The sequence below is a fragment of the Bubalus bubalis genome, chromosome 11 (assembly GCF_019923935.1).
Source record: "Bubalus bubalis isolate 160015118507 breed Murrah chromosome 11, NDDB_SH_1, whole genome shotgun sequence".
Lineage (NCBI taxonomy): Eukaryota > Metazoa > Chordata > Mammalia > Artiodactyla > Bovidae > Bubalus > Bubalus bubalis.
Window position 1 is genome coordinate 9807042 of NC_059167.1, and position 20212 is coordinate 9827253.

The following is a 20212-nucleotide window of genomic DNA, read 5'->3' on the forward strand; positions in this document are numbered from 1 at the left end:
ATGAATATTAAGAGAAGGGAGGAGAAGACTATGAGAGCAGAGGAAAAAAAAAGAGAAGCAAACTTTTGGGATGCTGGAGTCCACAACAGCAGATATGACTGCAAATTATTTTTAAAAGATTAATGCTTAATATTTAATTTGTTTATGTGGATGCCTTATAACTTTGTTGGCATCTTTAGTAACAAAGTCTACTACACACACAAAGCCTTGGGTGAGTTTTGTTTTCAAATAAGCAGCCGAATGTCCTATCTGACTTGTTATGGTAGAGAACACAGATAGCATCCATGCAATGATCAATATAAATAATCAAATCTTAGAACCAGGTCAAGGCTGTATATTGTCACCCTGCTTATGTAACTTATATGCAGAGTACATCATGAGAAACGCTGGGCTGGAAGAAGAACAAGCTGGAATCAAGATTGCCAGGAGACATATCAACAACCTCGGATATGCAGATGACACCACCTTTATGGCAGAAAGTGAAGAGGAACTCAAAAGCCTCTTGATGAAAGTGAAAGAGGAGTGAAAAAGTTGGCTTAAAGCTCAACATTCAGAAAACGAAGATCATGGCATCTGGTCCCATCACTTCATGGGAAATAGATGGAAAAACAGTGGAAACAGTGACAGACTTTATTTTTGGGAGCTCCAAAATCACTGCAGATGGTGATTGCAGCCATGAAATTAAAAGACGCTTACTCCTTGGAAGAAAAGTTACGACCAACCTAGATAGCATATTCAAAAGCAGAGACATTACTTTGTCTAGTAATGTCTAGACAAAGGTCTGTCTAGTCAAGGCTATGGTTTTTCCAGTGGTCATGTATGGATGTGAGAGTTGGACTGTAAAGAAAGCTGAGCACTGAAGAATTGATGCTTTTGAACTGTGGTGTTGGAGAAGACTCTTGAGAGTCCCTTGGACTGCAAGGAGATCCAACCAGTCCATCCTAAAGGAAATCAGTCCTGGGTGTTCATTGGAAGGGATGATGTTGAAGCTGAGACTCCAATACTTTGGCCACCTGATGCGAAGAGCTGACTCATTGGAAAAGACCCTGATGATGGGAAAGATTGGGTGCAGGAGGAGAAGGGGACGACAGAGGATGAGATGGTTGGATGCCACCACTGACTCAATGGACATGGGTTTAGGTAAACTCTGGGTGTTGGTGATGGACAGGGAGGCCTGGCGTGCTGCGGTTCATGGGGTCACAAAGAGTCAGACACGACTGAGCGACTGAACTGAACTCAACTGAACATCTACCAGGAGCATGCTTTTCTCTGCTCTTGTAGCAGATACTCGTCAAATTTTTGCTTCTAGGCTTATTTCTTAATAAACCATTTAGAATTGTTTCTCCTTATTATAGTCATAAAAGTGAAAGTGAAAGTGTTAGTCACTCAGTCATGTCTGACTTTTTGTGCCTCCGTGGACTATAGCCCACCATCCTTCTCTGTCCATGGGATTCTCCAGGCAAGAGTACTGGGGTGGGGTTGTCATTTCCTCCTCCAGGGGATCTTGAACCTGGGTCTCTTGCATGTCCTGTGTTACAGGCAGATTCTTTACTGTCTGAGCCACCAGAGATGCCATAGTCACAAAGACAATGTATATTTTCCTTCACGTTACTTTCCTTTTGGGGCATTTTCGAGGTTTAAGGGAGAAAGCTCTAGAAGGTTTCTACTACACAACAGACCCTCATAATTTGGTAACCATTATTATTAACATCATAACCAAAACTGATCTCACTTTTTGCTGTTGGTTTCAACCCTTCAAAGAAGCAATCCAGATGGCATGCAGATGTAGTTCAAAATGCCACCTCTTTAAATCCCCAAACAGTTCCTCCTCTCACAAGCTGTGAGGGTCAACAACAGAGATAAGAGAGATGCAGTGTTGAAAGGATTTGGGCATTGAAAGGCTGTTTTATTTCAGACAAAGAATCAAACGTATCCAAGATTGGTTAGTCTAACCGGGGTGTTTCTACAAAATTCTTTGATAATGGAAATTTGGAAACATACATCCTGTCTTTTAGAAATGGGGCCCAGCAGTCCTTGGGGATTTAAAAGAGTCTAATCCTTAATGATATATGCTAAACTTAGCAAAGTGAGAAGAAAAGGGTACATTCACACTGACAGGGGCATTGCTTAGCAAAAACTGAATGCTAACTATAAATTTTCAGATTTAGTAAATTCTTTCTCAAAATATTTATGCTAACACTGCCTTAAAGAGGGAGGCCCACTGCCAGGTATTCTCTCCACTGCCAGTTATTTAGCATAAAGAAGACACATTTTAATATAGTGGTATATTCCCATAATTTCACAAGACAATAGGAAAGAACAAAGAAGAGTCACTCCATTTTGCTATGAGCAGTTTCGTATCCGGCAAAAGGTAAAATGTGAATATGCAACTGTTGTTCCCAATATAGGGATATAAAGCTCTCTGAAATCCATTTGGGAGTTCTTCAAATGTACCTCTAAACATTTCTCTTCTCTAAGAGAAAAAACAATGAAGAGAAGCTTAGCTGATGGTTGGGGTCTCTCATATGGGAAAGCTCAGAGAACAATAAAAGGTTTTTCTGACTGTTTGCTCATCCACTCAGTCTCAGAGCAGAAACATTCCTCATCAGCCTGTCAACTGGACAGACTCTGAACATAAGGCACCGAGAAAGGGTATGGAGGGGAAAACATATTCCAGATTGCCCACTTAGAACTCAAGCAACCATCACATCTGCTGTTCATACACTGAGGAAAAGATGAAAGAACATGCACTTCTTTGAAGATTATATATCACGATCACTACTGTTGGACACAATCAGAGGTAAGAACAATTTTTTAAGGAAAATATTTATCAGCCTCAATCACTGTATGAAGCATTTTGAAATGTTTTCCCCTCTTCACAACCTTTGGGAAAAGTGCCTTTACATAAAGGGGAAGAAAGCAAGCCTTGAAATGTCTTCTGGCCTCATTCCAGCCCACCATCTTTTCCTACACTGATCTTCCAGTATTCAGGGACACCACGGTGACATCCTACATTCCTGAATCTAGAGACATATGTGCTCTGGAAAGTGTCACTGACCCGAGGAACAGAGTTACTTACTCTGGGCACATTGTTAGAGCTTCCCAGGCAACCACTGTTTGCCACAAACTGTCATCATTAGACGGGCATCCCAGGTGGCTCAGTGGTAAAGAATCTGTCTGCCAATGCAGGAGACGCAGGTTCCATCTGTGGGTCAGGAAGATCCCCTGGAGGAGGAAATGGCAACCGACTCCAGGTATTCTTGCCTGGAAATCCCCATGGACAGATGAGCCTGGTGGCTACAGTCCACGGAGTTGAAAAGAGTGAGAAGCAACTGAGCATGCATGTCATTATATAGCTTGCTTCTGAGATTCAGGGCTGATGATGATTTGATAGGATTACCTATTTGTTTATTTTTGGAAGAGTCAGGCAATCCTATAAAAAGATTCGATTCTGCAAGGAAAATGTCATATTGGTTGCTATACCCTTTGTACAGTTTTAATCATTGGTCCTTGCTGGTTCCAGCCTACCCACTAGATCACCATGTCCAGCTCTCCTGTGCATCCTGCATCTCTCCTTTTCCCTGCTGGTCCATGGTGTTCAGGCCCCTGGATGTCTCCTCCCCAAAATGACATCAGCTGGAAGCAGCAATAAAATGTAGTATAAATTTCCCAGGACCAAGAGTCAGGCAATCTGAAATGCAGTTATGGTTTTGCCCCACACTGTCTGTGTGACCATGGGTGAATCACTTAACCTCTCTGGGTCCCAGCTTTGTCATCTGTAAAATGAAGGGATTGAACTAAATGAAACTCTGAGATCTCTCCCTGCTCTAAAACTTCAAAATGAAAAGCAAAGCTTTACGCAGGTTTGACCACAGTCATTTATTTTCACAGTGGGAGTCTTTAAAAGTTTGCCTTTTGCTGGAAGTTTCTTCCATTTCTCTGATTATCTTTTCCTTCTGGGTAACTCTGATTCTCCTCCTAAAGGTTATTCTCTATTTCTATGATAATGATTGAAAAAGTTGTGCTTTATGAAACATCTAGGCTTATCAATACAAGCTGTAACGGTCCTTAGACAGTTTTCTCATTTTTTTTCCTCTTTTGAAATAAACATGATGAAAAATTTGAATGTTAGTTAAAAGTAAGCCTTCGTATCAGTTTAAGAGCGACTCAGCAGAAAACCAAAGAAATACCATTCCCGGGCCCTGACTGAAGAGAGTGTCATCATAGATTAATTGCCTCTGAGAAGACTTTCTGATTAGTCCATCCTACTATGAGTCTTCAATTCTTTGTTCATTTATTACATTCTAATCTGTATCAAACAATCTAGCCATGGTATTTTTCCTCTAGCCTTTGCTATGCTTAATACAGATGCATATATTGCTGCTTCAAAACCTTTGTGGAATTGAGATGATAGACAGGAAAATTAAAATCAACCAGCCAATAGGATAATGACTTTAGTGTTTACAACATAAAAAGAGTATATACCCCCAAAATAATCTAGATCTAAATGTTCTTCTCTTTAAAGATGCTGGGTGGGAAGAGGTGGGTGGAGGGGAGGAGGTGGTGTAATTCTAAGGTTTTCCAGCACTAATGACTCAGCTCTGGTACTCAGACAAAAAAGGCCACCCCTGCAGCTGCCTCTGAAACGCACCCACAGAACTCTTCCTGAGAATATACGTACAAAAGAGGAAGGTGGGTGTTCAGCTTCAACAGCTCTGAGGTCCAATATGCAGTCAACTCCTACAATTTGAGTTTGTGACAAAGATCAGGTAAGAGGAAGTAGGAAACATAGCTTTTATTAATACTTCATTTTACTCCATAACTTGGTTCTTCTCTCTCTAATGAAACACTGACCAACAACAAATTATTTAATAAATATATATTTAACATTTAATCTATATAAGGCAATGCTTTATGTCCTTTGAGGACTATATCATGCTCAGAGATCTAGTTCTTGACTTTATGAAGTGGTTTAAGATATCACACATCCTTAGAAAAGACACATAGTCACATATGCAGCTTGTGTTAAGGGCTGAATAAGGGATGGGAGTGTTGATGACTGCTTGTTCATCTGTGTGTTTGTTTCTTTGTTTTCTTTGTTTAATTTCTACATTCTCACCCATGGCCTCACTCACCCACCTATCTGGGGACAGGATTCATTTTCATGCCCCTTTGGGGGCCATGACAAGGACAATAAAAAGTAGGTTATGAAAACCTGGCCAAAGCGGTAGAGTCTACATCAAGATGAAAATGCACAGGAGTTAAGTTAAAGGCAGGAATAATTGTAGCGGAAGGAAATCTGTGCTTGGCTTAGAGATCATTCATGCTAGGACTGAACCAAAGGCAAAGAAGACCTTCTCTCACCTCCTTTGCCTCAAGGACTTAAGGGACTTGAAGTGTTTCTTTCAATTTTCAGTCAGTTCAGTCACTCAGTTGTGTCTGACTCTTTGTGGGCCCATGGACTGCAGCATGCCAGGCCTCCCTGTCCATTACCAACTCCTGGAATTTACTCAAACTCATGTCCATCAAGTCAGTGATGCCATCCAACCATCTCATCCTCTGTTGTCCCCTTCTCCTCCTGCCTTCAATCTTTCCTAGCATCAGGGTCTTTTCAAATGGGTCACTTCTTTGCATCAGGTGGCCAAAGTACTGGAGTTTCAGCTCCAGCATCAGTCCTTCCAATGAATATTCAGGACTGATTGCCTTGAGGACTGGTTGGATCTCCTTGCTCTCCAACGGACTCTCAAGAGTCTTCTCTAACACCACAGTTCAAAAGCATCCTTTCTTCAGCATTTTCAATTTTACTCAGGAGAAAATACAGTGAAACCTAATATTCTGAAGGAGATCAGCCCTGGGATTTCTTTGGGAGGAATGATGCTAAAGCTGAAACTCCAGTACTTTGGCCACCTCATGCAAAGAGTTGACTCATTGGAAACGACTCTGATGCTGGGAGGGATTGGGGGCAGGAGAAGAATGGGACGACAGAGGATGAGATGGCTGGATGGCATCACTGACTCGATGGACGTGAGTCTGAGTGAACTCCGGGAGTTGGTGATGGACAGGGAGGCCTGGTGTGCTGTGATTCATGGGGTCACAAAGAGTCGGACATGACTGAGTGACTGAACTGAACAGAATGACTAATGGGGAGCTTCCCTGCTGGCTCAGACAGTAAAGAATCCCCCTGCAATGAGGGAGACCTAAGTTCAATCCCTGAGTCGGAAAGATCCTCTGGAGAAGGGCACAGCAACCCACTCCAGTATTCTTGCGTGGAGAATCCCCATGGACAGAGGAGCCTGGTGGGCTACAGTCCATGGGGTCACAAAGAGTCGGACACGAGTGAGCAACTAAGCATGGAAAGCACAGAATGACCAATGGAGTGAATCAGAGGGCCTTAGGACGGGGCAGAGCACTTTAAAGTCAGTTCTGGGACATCCCTGGTAGCCCAGCGGCTAAGACTCCACACTCCCAGTGTAGGGGACCTGGGTTCCATCCCTGGTCAGGGAACTAGATCCCACGTGCCACAACTAAGACCTGGTACAGCCACATAAATCAACAAATGTTAAAAGTCAGCTCCATCCACTCATCTTCTCTAGCTGTTGCTGTTCAGTCCCTAAGTCGTGTCTGACTCTTTTTGTGTTGCTGGGTGAACCTAAACATAAACAAGCGAAAAAATCAATGATAGTTTTGTGCCAGCCTTGACACTTCTAGTCAGTGCCTGATAACTCTTATTTTATTAATTTTATTTGTTTACTTGTCTCTAGCTGTGCTAGGTCTTTTTTTCTGTGCTGGCTTTCCTCTCATTACGACAAGCGTAATGTCGTAGGAGCTACTCTTCCTTGCAGTGTGCGGGCTTCTCATTACAGTGGCTACTCGCATTGGAGAGCAGGGGCTCTAGAACACAGGCTCAACTGCAGTGCACAGATTTAGTTGCTCCATGGCATGAGGGATCTTTCCAGATCAGGGATCAAACCCATGTCTCCTGCACTAGCAGGTAGAGTGTTTACCACTGACCCACCAGGGAAGCCTCTGATAATTTCACAGTAAGAACTTTTATTTTTTTTTTCTTAATTTATTTTAGTTGGAGGCTAATTACTTTACAATATTGTAGTGGTTTTTGCCATACATTGACATGAATCAGCCATGGGTTTACATGTGTTCCCCATTCTGAGCCCCCCTCCCACCTCCCTTCACATCCCATCCCTCTGGGTCATCCCAGTGAACTGGCCCTGAGCACCCTGTCTCATGCATTGAACCTGGACTGGAGATCTGTTTCACATATAATAATATACATGTTTCAATGCTATTCTCTCAGATCATCCCACCCTCACCTTCTCCCGCAGAGTGCAAAAGACTGTTCTATACATCTGTGTCTCTTTTGCTGTCTCACATACAGGGTTATCATTACCATCTTTCTAAATCCCATATATATGTGTTAGTATACTGTACTGGTGTTTTTCTTTCTGGCTTACTTCACTCTGTATAATAGGCTCCAGTTTCATCCACCTCATTAGAACTGATCCAAATGTGTTCTTTTTAATGGCTGAGTAATATTCCATCATGTATATGTAACACAGCTTTCTTATCCATTCATCTGCTGATGGACGTCTAGGTTGCTTCCATGTCCTGGCTATTATAAATGGTGCTGCGATGAACACTGGGGTTACAGAATTCAAAGTGTCTCTTTCAATTCTGGTTTCCTCATAATCCATTTTGAATTTGTTTTTGTGTATGGTGTTAGAAAGTGTTCTAGTTTCATTCTTTTACAAGTGGTTAACCAGTTTTCCCAGCACCACTTGTTAAAGAGATCATCTTTTCTCCATTGTATATTCTGGCCTCCTTTGTCAAAGATAAGGTGTCCACAGGTGTGTGGATTTATCTCTGGGCTTTCTATTTTGTTCCATTGATCTATATTTCTGCCTTTGTGCCAGTACCATACTGTCTTGATGACTGTAGCTTTGTAGTAGAGCCTGAAGTCAGGCAGGTTGATTCCTCTAGTTCCATTCTTCTTTCTCAAGATTGCTTTGGCTATTTGCGGTTTTTTGTATTTCCATAAAAATTGTGAAATTATTTGTTCTACTTCTGTGAAAAATACCATTGGTAGCTTGATAGGGATTGCATTGAATCGTAAGAACTTCTATCAACGGACTATACGAAGCTGAAACTCCAATACTTTGGCCATGTGCAAAGATGGCCAAGAACCGATGCAAAGAACCGACTCATTGGAAAAGACCCTGATGCTGGGAAAGATTGAAGGTGGGAGGAGAAGGGGAAGACAGAGGATGAGATGGTTAGATGGCATCACTGACTCAATGGACATGAGTTTTAGTAAACTCCAGGAGCTGGTGATGGACAGGGAGGCCTGGTGTGCTGTAGTCCATGGGGTCGCAAAGAGTCGGACACAACTGAGCGACTGAACTGAACTGTTGCCTCACCACCATCAAAGACTCTAAGCGGAATGAATAATCTGTGTAACCACTGAAGATGACCCTGGTCCTGAGTCACTGTGCCACTTATGTAATCAAGCCATGTTCTCCCTAAACCTGAACTGAATTAGGACGACATTTGAAATAGCACAAAGGATTGAAATGTCTGTAAAATCAGGCTACCAAGAACCAGAGGTATCACCCAATATCGAGCTATATTAATAATTTAAGTGATTAGAAGGTACATGCAGGAAGGGAAGAATCTAAGGCCATAAATGCATGTAAAGACACTCTGTAGCTCACATTTAACATGTGGTCTCCAAGTGATGCTTGCAAGAACACAACATATAAAAAAGCAGGGGCCTGTTGATCCTAATGTATTTCCATTCTATATTCTAATTGCTGCAGAGCTCAGATGACATTTTCCAGCAAGCTATTCTCCATGAATCACTAGATTCTAGATTTGTTTATCATAGTTGGTTTGGATACATCCTTAAAGGACTCCCTAGATGAGAAGACACCTGCTAGTGAATATCAATTATGTCTGCTTGCGTACAAAAGGGTATGACCAAATAATCATCCTTTCTTCCTGGGGGAATCACTCTGTGAAGAGAGGAAAAAGGCCTGCTAGGATTTTGCTGGCGGCCCGGTGGATAAGACTCCACACTCCCAGTGGAGGGGGCCTGAGTTTCATCTCTAGTCAGGGAACTAGATCCCACATGCCACAACTAAGACTTGGCACAGCCAAATAAATAAATATTCAAAGAAAGAAAACAGGGCTGCTGCTAGATCTTTTCTTCACTGTTATTTATTCACCAAGTTGTGTCCAACTCTTTTGTGACCCTGTGAACTGTAGCCTGCCAGGCTCCTCTGTGCATGGGATTTCCCTGTTAGAATACTGCAGTGGGTTGCCATTTCCTTCTCCAGGGGATCTTCCCTACCCAGGGATCGAAACTATGTCTCCTGGTCTCCTGAATGGGCATGCATATTCTCTACCACTGAGCCACGAGGGAACCCAGATCTTTCCTTTTTAGCAATTAAATGTTAAAATATGTAATAGATAGTATGGAATAATCATTAAAAGGTTAATAGGTAAGCTGACTCACTTTGAAGAGACTACCCAGACTTTGAAAGTATCTGCTCTTAATTCCTAGGCTTCCCAGGTGGCTCAGTGGTAAAGAACCCACCTCCACTGCAGGAGACGCAGGTTCAATCCCTGGGTCAGGAAGATTCCCTGGAGAAAGAAATGGCAACCCACTCCAGTATTTTCGCCTGGGAAATCCCATGGACAAGAGAAACCTGGCAGGATTACAGTCCATGGGGTCACAAAAGAGTTGGACAGAACTTAGCAACTAAATAACAACAATCACACAGGTAATATTTGGTAAATATTAGCTATGAATGCCATTATTTTTAATGTAATCTTGAAAGAAATTTCTGTAATTGGTCAGCAAGACCTAGGCTTCCTTATGCAATCTTTTGAAAAATACAAATAAAGAGGTTCCGGAAATGGCATCTTAATAATAAAGATCAGGCCCCCAGTGACTGTATGGTGGATAATCATTACATGGAGTTTGCTCAAGATGCATATAACTCAAGGATAAGAGATTATTCATCTGACAGAAGTCCTCATCTGTTTTTTAACCAGAAGTTGGCAGTTAATGAGAATCACATCATGCTGTACCTAACTCCCCTCTCTCTCAGGGGAGGAAGGGAGGAAGAAGGCTGAAAAGAGGAATAAAATTCTTTAATCATTTAGGCTGACAAAGTTTTTCTGAAATACTCAATTTTAGCACAGTTTCTGAAGGTAAGAATTTCTCATTCTTCATTTATTTTAAAGCAGAGAGAAAAACACAGAGAAAATAATAAGAATTCAACCAAAGAATATATTATGCAACTTTCTGCTACTCCAACAATGTGTTGTTCTTTATTGCATGGATTTGGGGCTCAAAAATTTAAAAACATCCCTTCTGCTTCCAACTGTAGCTATTTTATTTAAATGAGGCCAGACCTGGGACTAAATCGGAGCCGGATGCATAGAATTCTGTTTCCTCATCTTTTTCTACCCACAAAATAGCAGGTTACAACCCAGAAAGCAGAAGCTACCAACACCTTCTCCATTATTCCACAGGCTAACTTTCATCTCAAGATCAAGAACAGGATGCCCCCAGTGTTTATCACTGGAGAAAGGACTTCTCTCTAGTTCTTTGTGAAGCTTAGCATAAGAAACAAAAAAGGTTCTGAGTGGTAGGTCACAGTTAAAGGGAGAAAAAAATAAAGCTACAGGAGTTTTCAAATGAGACAAGGCATAGAAAGAATTATGAAAAATGGAAAGTTTATCTGCAGCATTTATACAAATTTCATTTGCATATTCTTTCTTCTCTCTTTCCTCCACCACTTTAGGTTTCCTGGAATTTCTACACCTTTTACACACACTTCCAAACCACCAACATAAGAAGGATTTGAGATCTATTTATCTTAAAGAGGAATGAAGAATATTTTCCTTCCCCTATGGGTAAATCTGTAATATTAAGTTCCCTTTCAAATTATAAACTGAAAAGTTGTGTCGACTATTTTGTCAGAACAAAATACATTTTTACTGCAGGAAAAAATGCAAAATATAAAACAGTATATAAAGTGAGCATGAATATTAGGTGATTCTGCATTTTTACAATGAAAAGATAGAAAGTTTGATGCTGTTACTATTTTTAGCCAAGTGAGCTATTTGCTTACTAGTAATATAAGTCAAATGGTCAAATGTATACCTATAATATTTAATATCTTAATTTAATCACATATGCATATTTAAATTACATATAGAACATAGAAAAATCAATTTTTTCTATCTCACATTCTTTAAACTAATATTCACTAATCTGTTCACATGATCATTTCTCAAGAAAGGAGAAAGGATATCAAATAAAGCTTCTGTGAATGCTGGATATAAACATTCCATTTTTCATAATTATTTTTATGCCTTGTTGTCTCACTGAAAACTGGTATAACACAATGTCCTGGTACACACCATCTTCACGTCCACTAAGCTACTTCACATAACATATTTTGAATGTTTGTGATGCTCCCTAGATATTTTATCCTAAGCTAAAACTATTCATTCACATAAACTGGTATGTTTTATTTTCTTATTCCTCCTGTATTTAATATGTTCACAATGTCAATGAACAAAATTCCAAATCTTACTTCATTCTTTTTTAAAGTGTGCTCCACCGTGTGTACTGTATAAAATGTCCTTCTGCCCTAGCATTGTAAGGCTGACCAAGAATAATGACTAAACCTGAAGTCAATTTCTTTGTCTTCATTTCCACCCATTTTGTCAGTGACTTCTACAAGTGTCTGAAACTAACTTTGAGGTCATTTCAGGGTAATGTGCTTACCCAACATTGATTCTTTATTAAAATTTTTTAAAAAGTGAAAGAACATGTGTAATATGAAAAACTTTAAAGATTTCAAAATGAGGCAATTAACTCTATTGAGGACAATTTTGACAGGGCTAACTCTGAATCCCAAGAAAACCACTGTTAAGATTGTTACACATTTTCTCCTAACAATAAATTTTATACTTTAGTTCCACATTATAACCAATTTTGGATCCTGCTTTTTCTTACCCATCTAAGCATTACTCCAAGTCATTAAATATTCATCTTAAATGTTATTTTAATGACTGCACAATATTCCATACTATAGATAAACCAGAATTTACTCATCATTTCCCCTCTTGATGGATATTTAGATTATCTTCAATGCCATATTATGAACAGTGTTTCAAAGAAAATCATTGTGTATAAATCTTTGTCAGCATTGCTATTTCATTATAGTAGATTCCCAGAAGAGGAATTATTATGTAAAATAATATGTACAATATCGAAGCTTTTGAAATAGATTAATACCTTGCTTTTACAAGAGTTATACTTATTTTCTTCTCTTGCCAGTGGTAAGAGAGAGTGCAATTGCCATCTTTACCAATATTGAGCATTTTATATCTTAATTTATTAATTTGATACTCAAAAGCATTACTATTATTTATTTTACAATTACAAATGAAGAGAAACATATGCTATGCTTAGTCGCCCAGTCTGACTCTTTGCACCCCATGACTGCCCCTGCGAGGTTCCTCTGTCCATGGAATTCTCCAGGCAAGAATACTGGAGTGGATTTCCATGCCCTCCTTCAGGGAATCTTCCCAACCCAGGGATCAAACCCAGGTCTCCCACATTGCAGGTGGATTCTTTACCATCTGAGCCACCAGGGAAGCACATGAATACTGGAGTAGGTAGTCTATCCCTTTTCCAAGGGACCTTCCTGTCTCAGGAATCAAACTGGGGTCTCCTGCATTGCAGGTGGATTCTTTAGCAGCTGAGCACAGTTACCAGTCATTTGTATTTTCTTTGTTATGTTTCCTCCATGTTCCCCCTCCATTTGTTTATTGACTATCTACTGCTTTCCTTATCAATCTATGTGAGCTTTATATATATTCATGAGGTTAACATTTTGTTAACCACTGTTATTGAAATCATATTTCAATATTTCTAAATAATTTTAATTTTTATGATCAGAATTTTTTCAATTTTTAAAATCATTTTTAATTAACTTTTTTCATTGCCTTATATTTAAAACATCATTCACTATGCAAGTCAGAAAAATATTCATCAGTATTTTGCCTAATTTTTCTTAATGATTTAATTATTTATTTATTTACTTTCATGTGTAATTCTTTAACCATCCATGGCAGATAAACTTTGGAATGGTCCCATGACCTTTGTCTCCAGATAAGAATCCTGCCCTAGCTGACAATTGGTTGCAGCCTCATAGGAAACCCAGCTAAGCCATGCTCATAATTCCAACCTATAGAAAAACTGATATAGCAAAGGTTTATACAACATATTCAATGGCATATGGCATAAAGATATAATTCAACAGATGCCAAATCTTCTCTAAGGAAATAAGTGTTCTCTTATCTGCCTGGTAAAGGAAGGCTTCGTGGAGGAGGTGAGTCATGTTCTGTAAGGTGGATGCAGGAAAGTGGTTAAATATCAGTACAGAGCCCAGAGGAAACAGGAAACATGTGGACCACATGGATGCGTGCTAAGTAGCTTCAGTCCTGTTCAACTCTTTGCAATCCTATGGACTGTAGCCCGCCAGGCTCCTCTGCCCATGGGGTTCTCCAGGCAAGAATACTGGAGTATTCTTCTGGATACTACTTCTATTGGAGCCATGCCCTCCTCCAGAGGATCTTCTCAACCCAGGAATTGAACCCAAGTCTCTTATGTCTCTTGCCCTGGCATACAGGTTCTTTACCACCAGCGCCTCCTGGGAAGCCCAAGAACCACAGTACAAGGTAAATATTAACTGAGATATAGTACTTCTGTAAATAAGTACTACAGGATAGAGTGGGAAAGGGTAAACTGGACTCCGATAGTTGTTAAATGCCAATTTAACAACTTTGAACTTTATCCTGAAGACAGGCAATGAAATGTTCTTGAAACCTGATTAACAGAGGAGTTAAGAGTATAAAATCCCATATCAGATTTTGTACTTAGTCACAACCAGTTAACCCCCTCTCAAGTCAGTTAAAATTTGAAACTGAGAACATAATGTAACTTGTAGTAGGAAAAATGATAAAAATCATTTGCAGCATCATGGATGGACTTAGAGATTCTTATACTGAGGGAAGTAACTCAGACAGAGAAGGAGAAATATCGTATGACATCCCTTATATATGGAATCTAAAAAGAAAAGATATAAATTAATTTAAACAGATAGAGACTCACAGACTTAGAGAACAAACTTATGGTTGGCAAAGGGGAAGGATGGGGGAAGGGATAGTTAGGGAGTTTGGGATCGACATGTACACACCGCTGTATTTAAAAATGAATAACCAACTAGAACCTACTGTATAGCACAGGGAACTCTGCTCAATGTTATGTGGCAGCCTGGATGGGAGGGGTGTTTGGGGGAGAATGGATAGATATGTGTGTATATATATATATATGGCTGGGTGCCTTGCTGCCCACCTGAAACTATTATAACATTGCTAATTGGCTCTCCTCTAAAATACAATAAAAGGTTTTAAAAAATGATAGCCATGTTTTCTTCTCCCCTTACTTAAATTTGTAATAACATTTCTGACCAATCAAGTTAATGTGGCTAAAGGCAGACATTCACATTCAGGCAGGAGACCTGGGTCAGGTACTCAAAGTACCCCTTGCTACCTGGCGGCACTGGTTAAAATCGCTTCATCTTCCTGAGGCTGCATAATCTTACCTCAATGAATGACAGCAGCAGTATTTCCTGCAGACCTCATAGTGTTGTAAACAATAATTTGCTAACATCCTAACTTTTCAGGGACTCAGTTCATCAAAAGGAGAATTTCTTTGATGGAATAAAGAATGAGTTAAGTTTAACTGACAAAAAAAGATAAAAGGGGTTAAGTCATGAAGTCAAAGAAATATGTGCACCTCAGCAAGTACCTTATGCAGAAGCAAAGAAAGAGAAAATCATGGAGTGTTGGCTCTCTGGCTCCCAAGGAAAGACAGAGAGGTAGGAACCCGGTTGGAGTTTGACCTCATTGAGCAGAGAGTCTGACAGACTAATCTGTAGTCTGAGTAAGCATAGACCACTGTATTAATCATAAAACAATGAAAAAGGAAACATGCAAATGAGCCAAAGAGTAATGGAGGTGGGACAACAAGTGGTCCGGTTTCTACCTCCTGGAGATAGAACAGGCCAGTAATGCAAGGAAACAAAACCCCGAGGGATCAGAATGGGTGAATCAGCATGAAAGTGACAAAATCATTATTGGCACGGCCCCAAAACCGAATACCATAAAATATCATGGTAGATATGAAGTTAGTGATATTTACTGATATATTATTAAAGGAACACTGCAAACAGTATCATCACATAAATATACACAGAGGGGGAGGGGGAGAGAAATAAAATGTACAACAAAATAGTGATGGGAATCACTGATGAAAGCTATCTCTGGGTGATGAAATTTGGAGGTTGTTTCCATTAGTTTATATGCAATTCACTTGTGATTCTTTTAAACTGGAAAAAGTATAACAAAGTTATAATTTTTAATCAGATGCTACAATGCATAGCAATATTCTATGTAAATGGTAAAGTGCTATTCAGATTGGAGTTACTATTCATCACCACTCTAATTTTTTCTATCCAACTGCTTCTGTGATTTCAACATAACTCATATCAGTGGGAGGCAGATTATATGGCCTTCAGAATAACACAGACCTGGCGGGGGCGTCAAATCTTAGCTTCTTCTCTTGGTAGCTGGATGACCTTGGACAAGTTAATCAACCTTGGTATAACTGACAAGGGCAAAAATGGGTATGATGACAACTACATGAGAGGATTGCTGTGGACACTAAATAAATTGATGAAAGCAAGGAGTTTACTCTCAACGAAAACAGTAATTCAATACACGTTAGCCACACTTATTACCACTGCTCTGCATTCACTGAACATTTCCTGAGTTACTGCTCAGGGCCAGGGAAGACCTCCCTGCCTTGAGGAGTTCAAAGACCTGTGGAGAAAATTATTGAGTAAGTTCTGTAGTGCCTCTATGCCTAATTCAGTAAATATAGCATAGCAACAACCGAATGAGTAGTTCTGATAAGCGTGATGATAAAGTATATGTGTAGTCCTCTGAGAACAGGAAGGAGTGACACACACCTATGACAAGGGGAGTGTAGTGAGATTTCAGAGGGGAGAGGACACTCGGTCTTAAAGGGTGAACGGCTGCTTAACAAGCAAGGGAAGGAGTGCTACAGGGAGAAGAAACAGCAGACTCAAAGCCAGACACATAAAAAGTCTTGTCATGTTGGGGGTACTGAAAGTGGCATCATAGGGCTAGAAAATGCAAAAGAATGCATCAATATTCAAATGTCAGCATCCCCGAGCTGTGCAGCAAACATGTGAAATTCTGAAAAGCAACCAGAAGCTTCAAATGTGACTCAGTGGAGTTAGTATACAATGGTACACAAAGAAGTATCATTTCACAATTAAATTCATAAGTTAAGCAGCAAGATTTTAGGAGGGAATCAGAGGTTTTAAAATGCACTTCACACATAAAATTAAGGCAAATAATTTGACCTTGGGATCAGACCCAAGGTTATTTCCCCTGCTTTCATTATCATTATATATTTGTATAATTACACTGTCAAACAATATTAGCACTGCTGACACATGCAACCACTCAACCCCCCTTTTGGCCCCAGAAGAATACACAAAGCAGACATGAAGAGGTTCAGAATCAGTGTTTACTTTGCCTTTACAAAGAAAAAATCAACCCTTGGGTGGCACTGGAATGAATATTTCTCCTAGCTCTCTGTTTTTATAACAAAGGGGAAGTTTTGGACACAAAGGATACACTAAGTGATACATAAAGAGCTTCTGTAAGTAAAGCGTGTAACTATTCCACCAGAGAAACTAAACCAGTAGGCTGAAGGTAGACCACCATCTCAGCTGCCATCACTTAATCAAGCGCGATATACAAGCTCCCCACAAAGGGAGTAAGGGAAAAAGTGGGCTTCGTTTGCTTTGGATAATGAATTTCCTGCATTTAAAAGAATCCACCCAATTAGGATTCATCAGTGTTTAGCAGACAGTGGCACCCCACTCCAGTACTCTTGCCTGGAAAATCCCATGGACAGAGGAGCCTGGTGAGCTGCAGTCCATGGAGTCGCAAAGAGTCGGACACGACTGAGCAACTTCACTTTCACTTTTCACTTTATGCATTGGAGAAGGAAATGGCAACCCACTCCAGAGTTCTTGCCTGGAGAATCCCAGGGACAGGAAAGCCTGGTGGGCTGCCGTCTATGGGGTCGCACAGAGTCGGACACGACTGACGCGACTTAGCAGCATCAGCAGCAGCAGAAATTAACACGGCCTTTGGAAACTGTATTCCCTGTCTCCTTGTACTTGTGCAAAGCAAGAGGAAAACCTTGACAACAGCAGCAGCAAATAGCTCATTTCTCTTTTAAGTCACTAGAGATCCTTCTTTGGACAAATCACTGGATTTTAAGATTTAGCATACAATCCAGATGCATTCAACAGCTCCCTAAAACAAATATATCAACAATTGCAGCATGATGACACGTAGGTAGGAGTATGCTGATTGAATTGATATGTATAACACTTAGAGAATGACACACGGAGATGAATAAGGAACTCAGAAACTAGCTGGCCCAAATTTTACAATCTTTCAATATGACACCAGAATACTGTCTGTACTAGCCCGATTCCCCAGTCTTAACTCTGATACTTGTTCTAACCTCTCCTGCTGCCTTGGCATTTGCGCATGTGCTTCTTCTTTCTGGAATATTCTTTATTTCAATGCGCTTGGTAATCAGAAGTTTATTTCAATATTCACCTTCAAACTTTACATTTTTTCACCAAAGCCATTCTTTTAACACTTCCCCAATATCTGTGTCACACCGCCTACCATATTACAGGATCTCATTTGTACCTTCTACTTCTCCTTTAGAACACATGTCACAGTGTCATATTTGGTTTGAGAAGTGCCTGTCTTCCCCTAGAGATGGTGACCATGTGTGGAGCAGCCACATCTATTTTTTTAGCTTGTGTCTCCCAGTGTGTGGAGGCACACAATATGCCTTTTAAAAGTAATGGATGCAGCCTTTACTTCCAACATAACAGAATATTTAAATGTTCTAGGTGTTTTTACTGTTTTATACAACTGTATATATTATTACTTCTGCCTCAAATATCTTCCCTGTTTTATCTGGCTAATTTCTCCCCATCCTTCAAGATAAATCAGAATGCTTCTTTGGAAGTACTTTCTCATCTCTAGCCTTACAGGGATTAGTAATTGAAGTCCTTTGTGGAACAGTGTCAGACTTTATTTTGGGGGGCTCCAAAATCACTGCAGATGGTGACTGCAGCCATGAAATTAAAAGATGCTTACTCCTTGGAAGGAAAGTTATGACCAACCTAGATAGCATATTGAAAAGCAGAGACATTACTTTGCCAACAAAGGTTCGTCTAGTCAAAGCTATGGTTTTTCCTGTGGTGATGTATGGATGTGAGAGTTGGACTGTGAAGAAGGCTGAGCGCCGAAGAATCAATGCTTTTGAGCTGTGGTGTTGGAGAAGACTCTGAGAGTCCCTTGGACTGCAAGGAGATCCAACCAGTCCATTCTGCAGGAGATCAGCCCTGGGATTTCTTTGGAAGGAATGATGCTAAAGCTGAAACTCCAGTACTTTGGCCACCTCATGCGAAGAGTTGACTTATTGGAAAAGACTCTGATGCTGGGAGGGATTGGGGGCAGGAGGAGAAGGGGACGACAGAGGATGAGATGGCTGGATGGCATCACTGACTCGATGGACATGAGTCTGAGTGAACTCCGGGAGTTGGTGATGGACAGGGAGGCCTGGCGTGCTGCAATTCATGGGGTCGCAAAGTGTCAGACACGACTGAGCGACTAATCTGATCTGATCTGATCTGTGCCCAGATCCTCTGCACATTTCTATCTCATAGCACAGATACTTTCTTTTTGTAACAGTATGATTTCTTTAAAGCAACATCCAATAAAGCAATCAACCAGATTAACTAACCCTTTCAATTCTTCTAAAAACTCACTCTTGCCTAATTGGCTGCTCTCCAACAGTCCTGCAAACTTGCAGTCATCATCATCAATGTTCACCCAAAGCTGGGAATTCTCTAGTGGTCCAGTGCTTAGGACTCTACACTTCTACTGCAAGAGGCACTGGTTTGACCTCTGGTCAGAAAACTGAGATCCTATAAACCATATTGTGCAGTCAAAAATAAATAAATAAAATAAAATAGATCTCTAAAAAAATGTTCACCGAGAGCCAACTGTTTGTTCCCATACCTTTTTAGGTCAGGTGCACTTGTTATTCTAATTGTACAATTTAATTAAACTGTATGTAAATTATAAAATGTGGTTATGCAAGAGTATTTTTTCTAGAAGTTAAATATTATGAGAAGAATAGATAAGTTGCTAAAAAAAATGAGTCTATCAAATTCAGTATGGTCAACACTAATTTAAGAGACTGTGAAAAAAAAATCTAGAATTTTTTGGAAGCAATCCAAATAAATTTCCATCAGTGGGTAAATGGAGAAACATGTGGTATATACATACAACAGACTACTACTGAGTCTTAACAAGAAAGGAAATTCTGACAGAGGCTACAACCTGGATGAACCTTGAAGACATTGTAAGTGAAATTAATTCAGTCACAAAAGAACCAATACTGTATCAGTTCAGTTGCTCAGTTGTGACTGACCCTTTGCAATCTCATGGACTGCAGCACACCAGGCCTCCCTGTCCATCACCAACTCCTGGAGCTTGCTCAAACTCATGTCCATCGACTTAATGATGCCATCCAACCATCTCATCCTCTGTCGTCCCTTTCTCCTCCCACCTTCAATCTTTCCCAGCATTTTTCCAATTTTTCCAATGATTCAGTTCTTCCCATCAGGTGGCCAAAGTATTGGAGTTTCCTTCCAATGAATATTCAGGACTTATTTCCTTTAGGATTGACTGGTTTGATCTCCTTGTGGTCCAAGGGACTACCAAGAGTCTTCTCTGGCACCACAGTTCAAAGCATCAATTCTTCAGTGCTCAGCTTTCTTTATAGTCCAACTCTCACAAGCATACATGACTACTAGAAAACCATAGATTTGACTAGATGGACCTTTGTTGGCAAAGTAATATCTCTACTTTTTAATATGCTGTCTAGGTTGGTCATAGCTTTTCTTCCAAATTT

At 40.2% G+C, this 20212-nt stretch overlaps 1 long non-coding RNA gene across 3 annotated transcripts in view; it reads right to left on the reverse strand.

Annotated features, from left to right (window-relative positions):
• The window catches only part of LOC112587770, an 86580-nt gene that overhangs the window by 21620 nt on the left and 44748 nt on the right, over positions 1-20212 (reverse strand). The window lies entirely within an intron of this gene.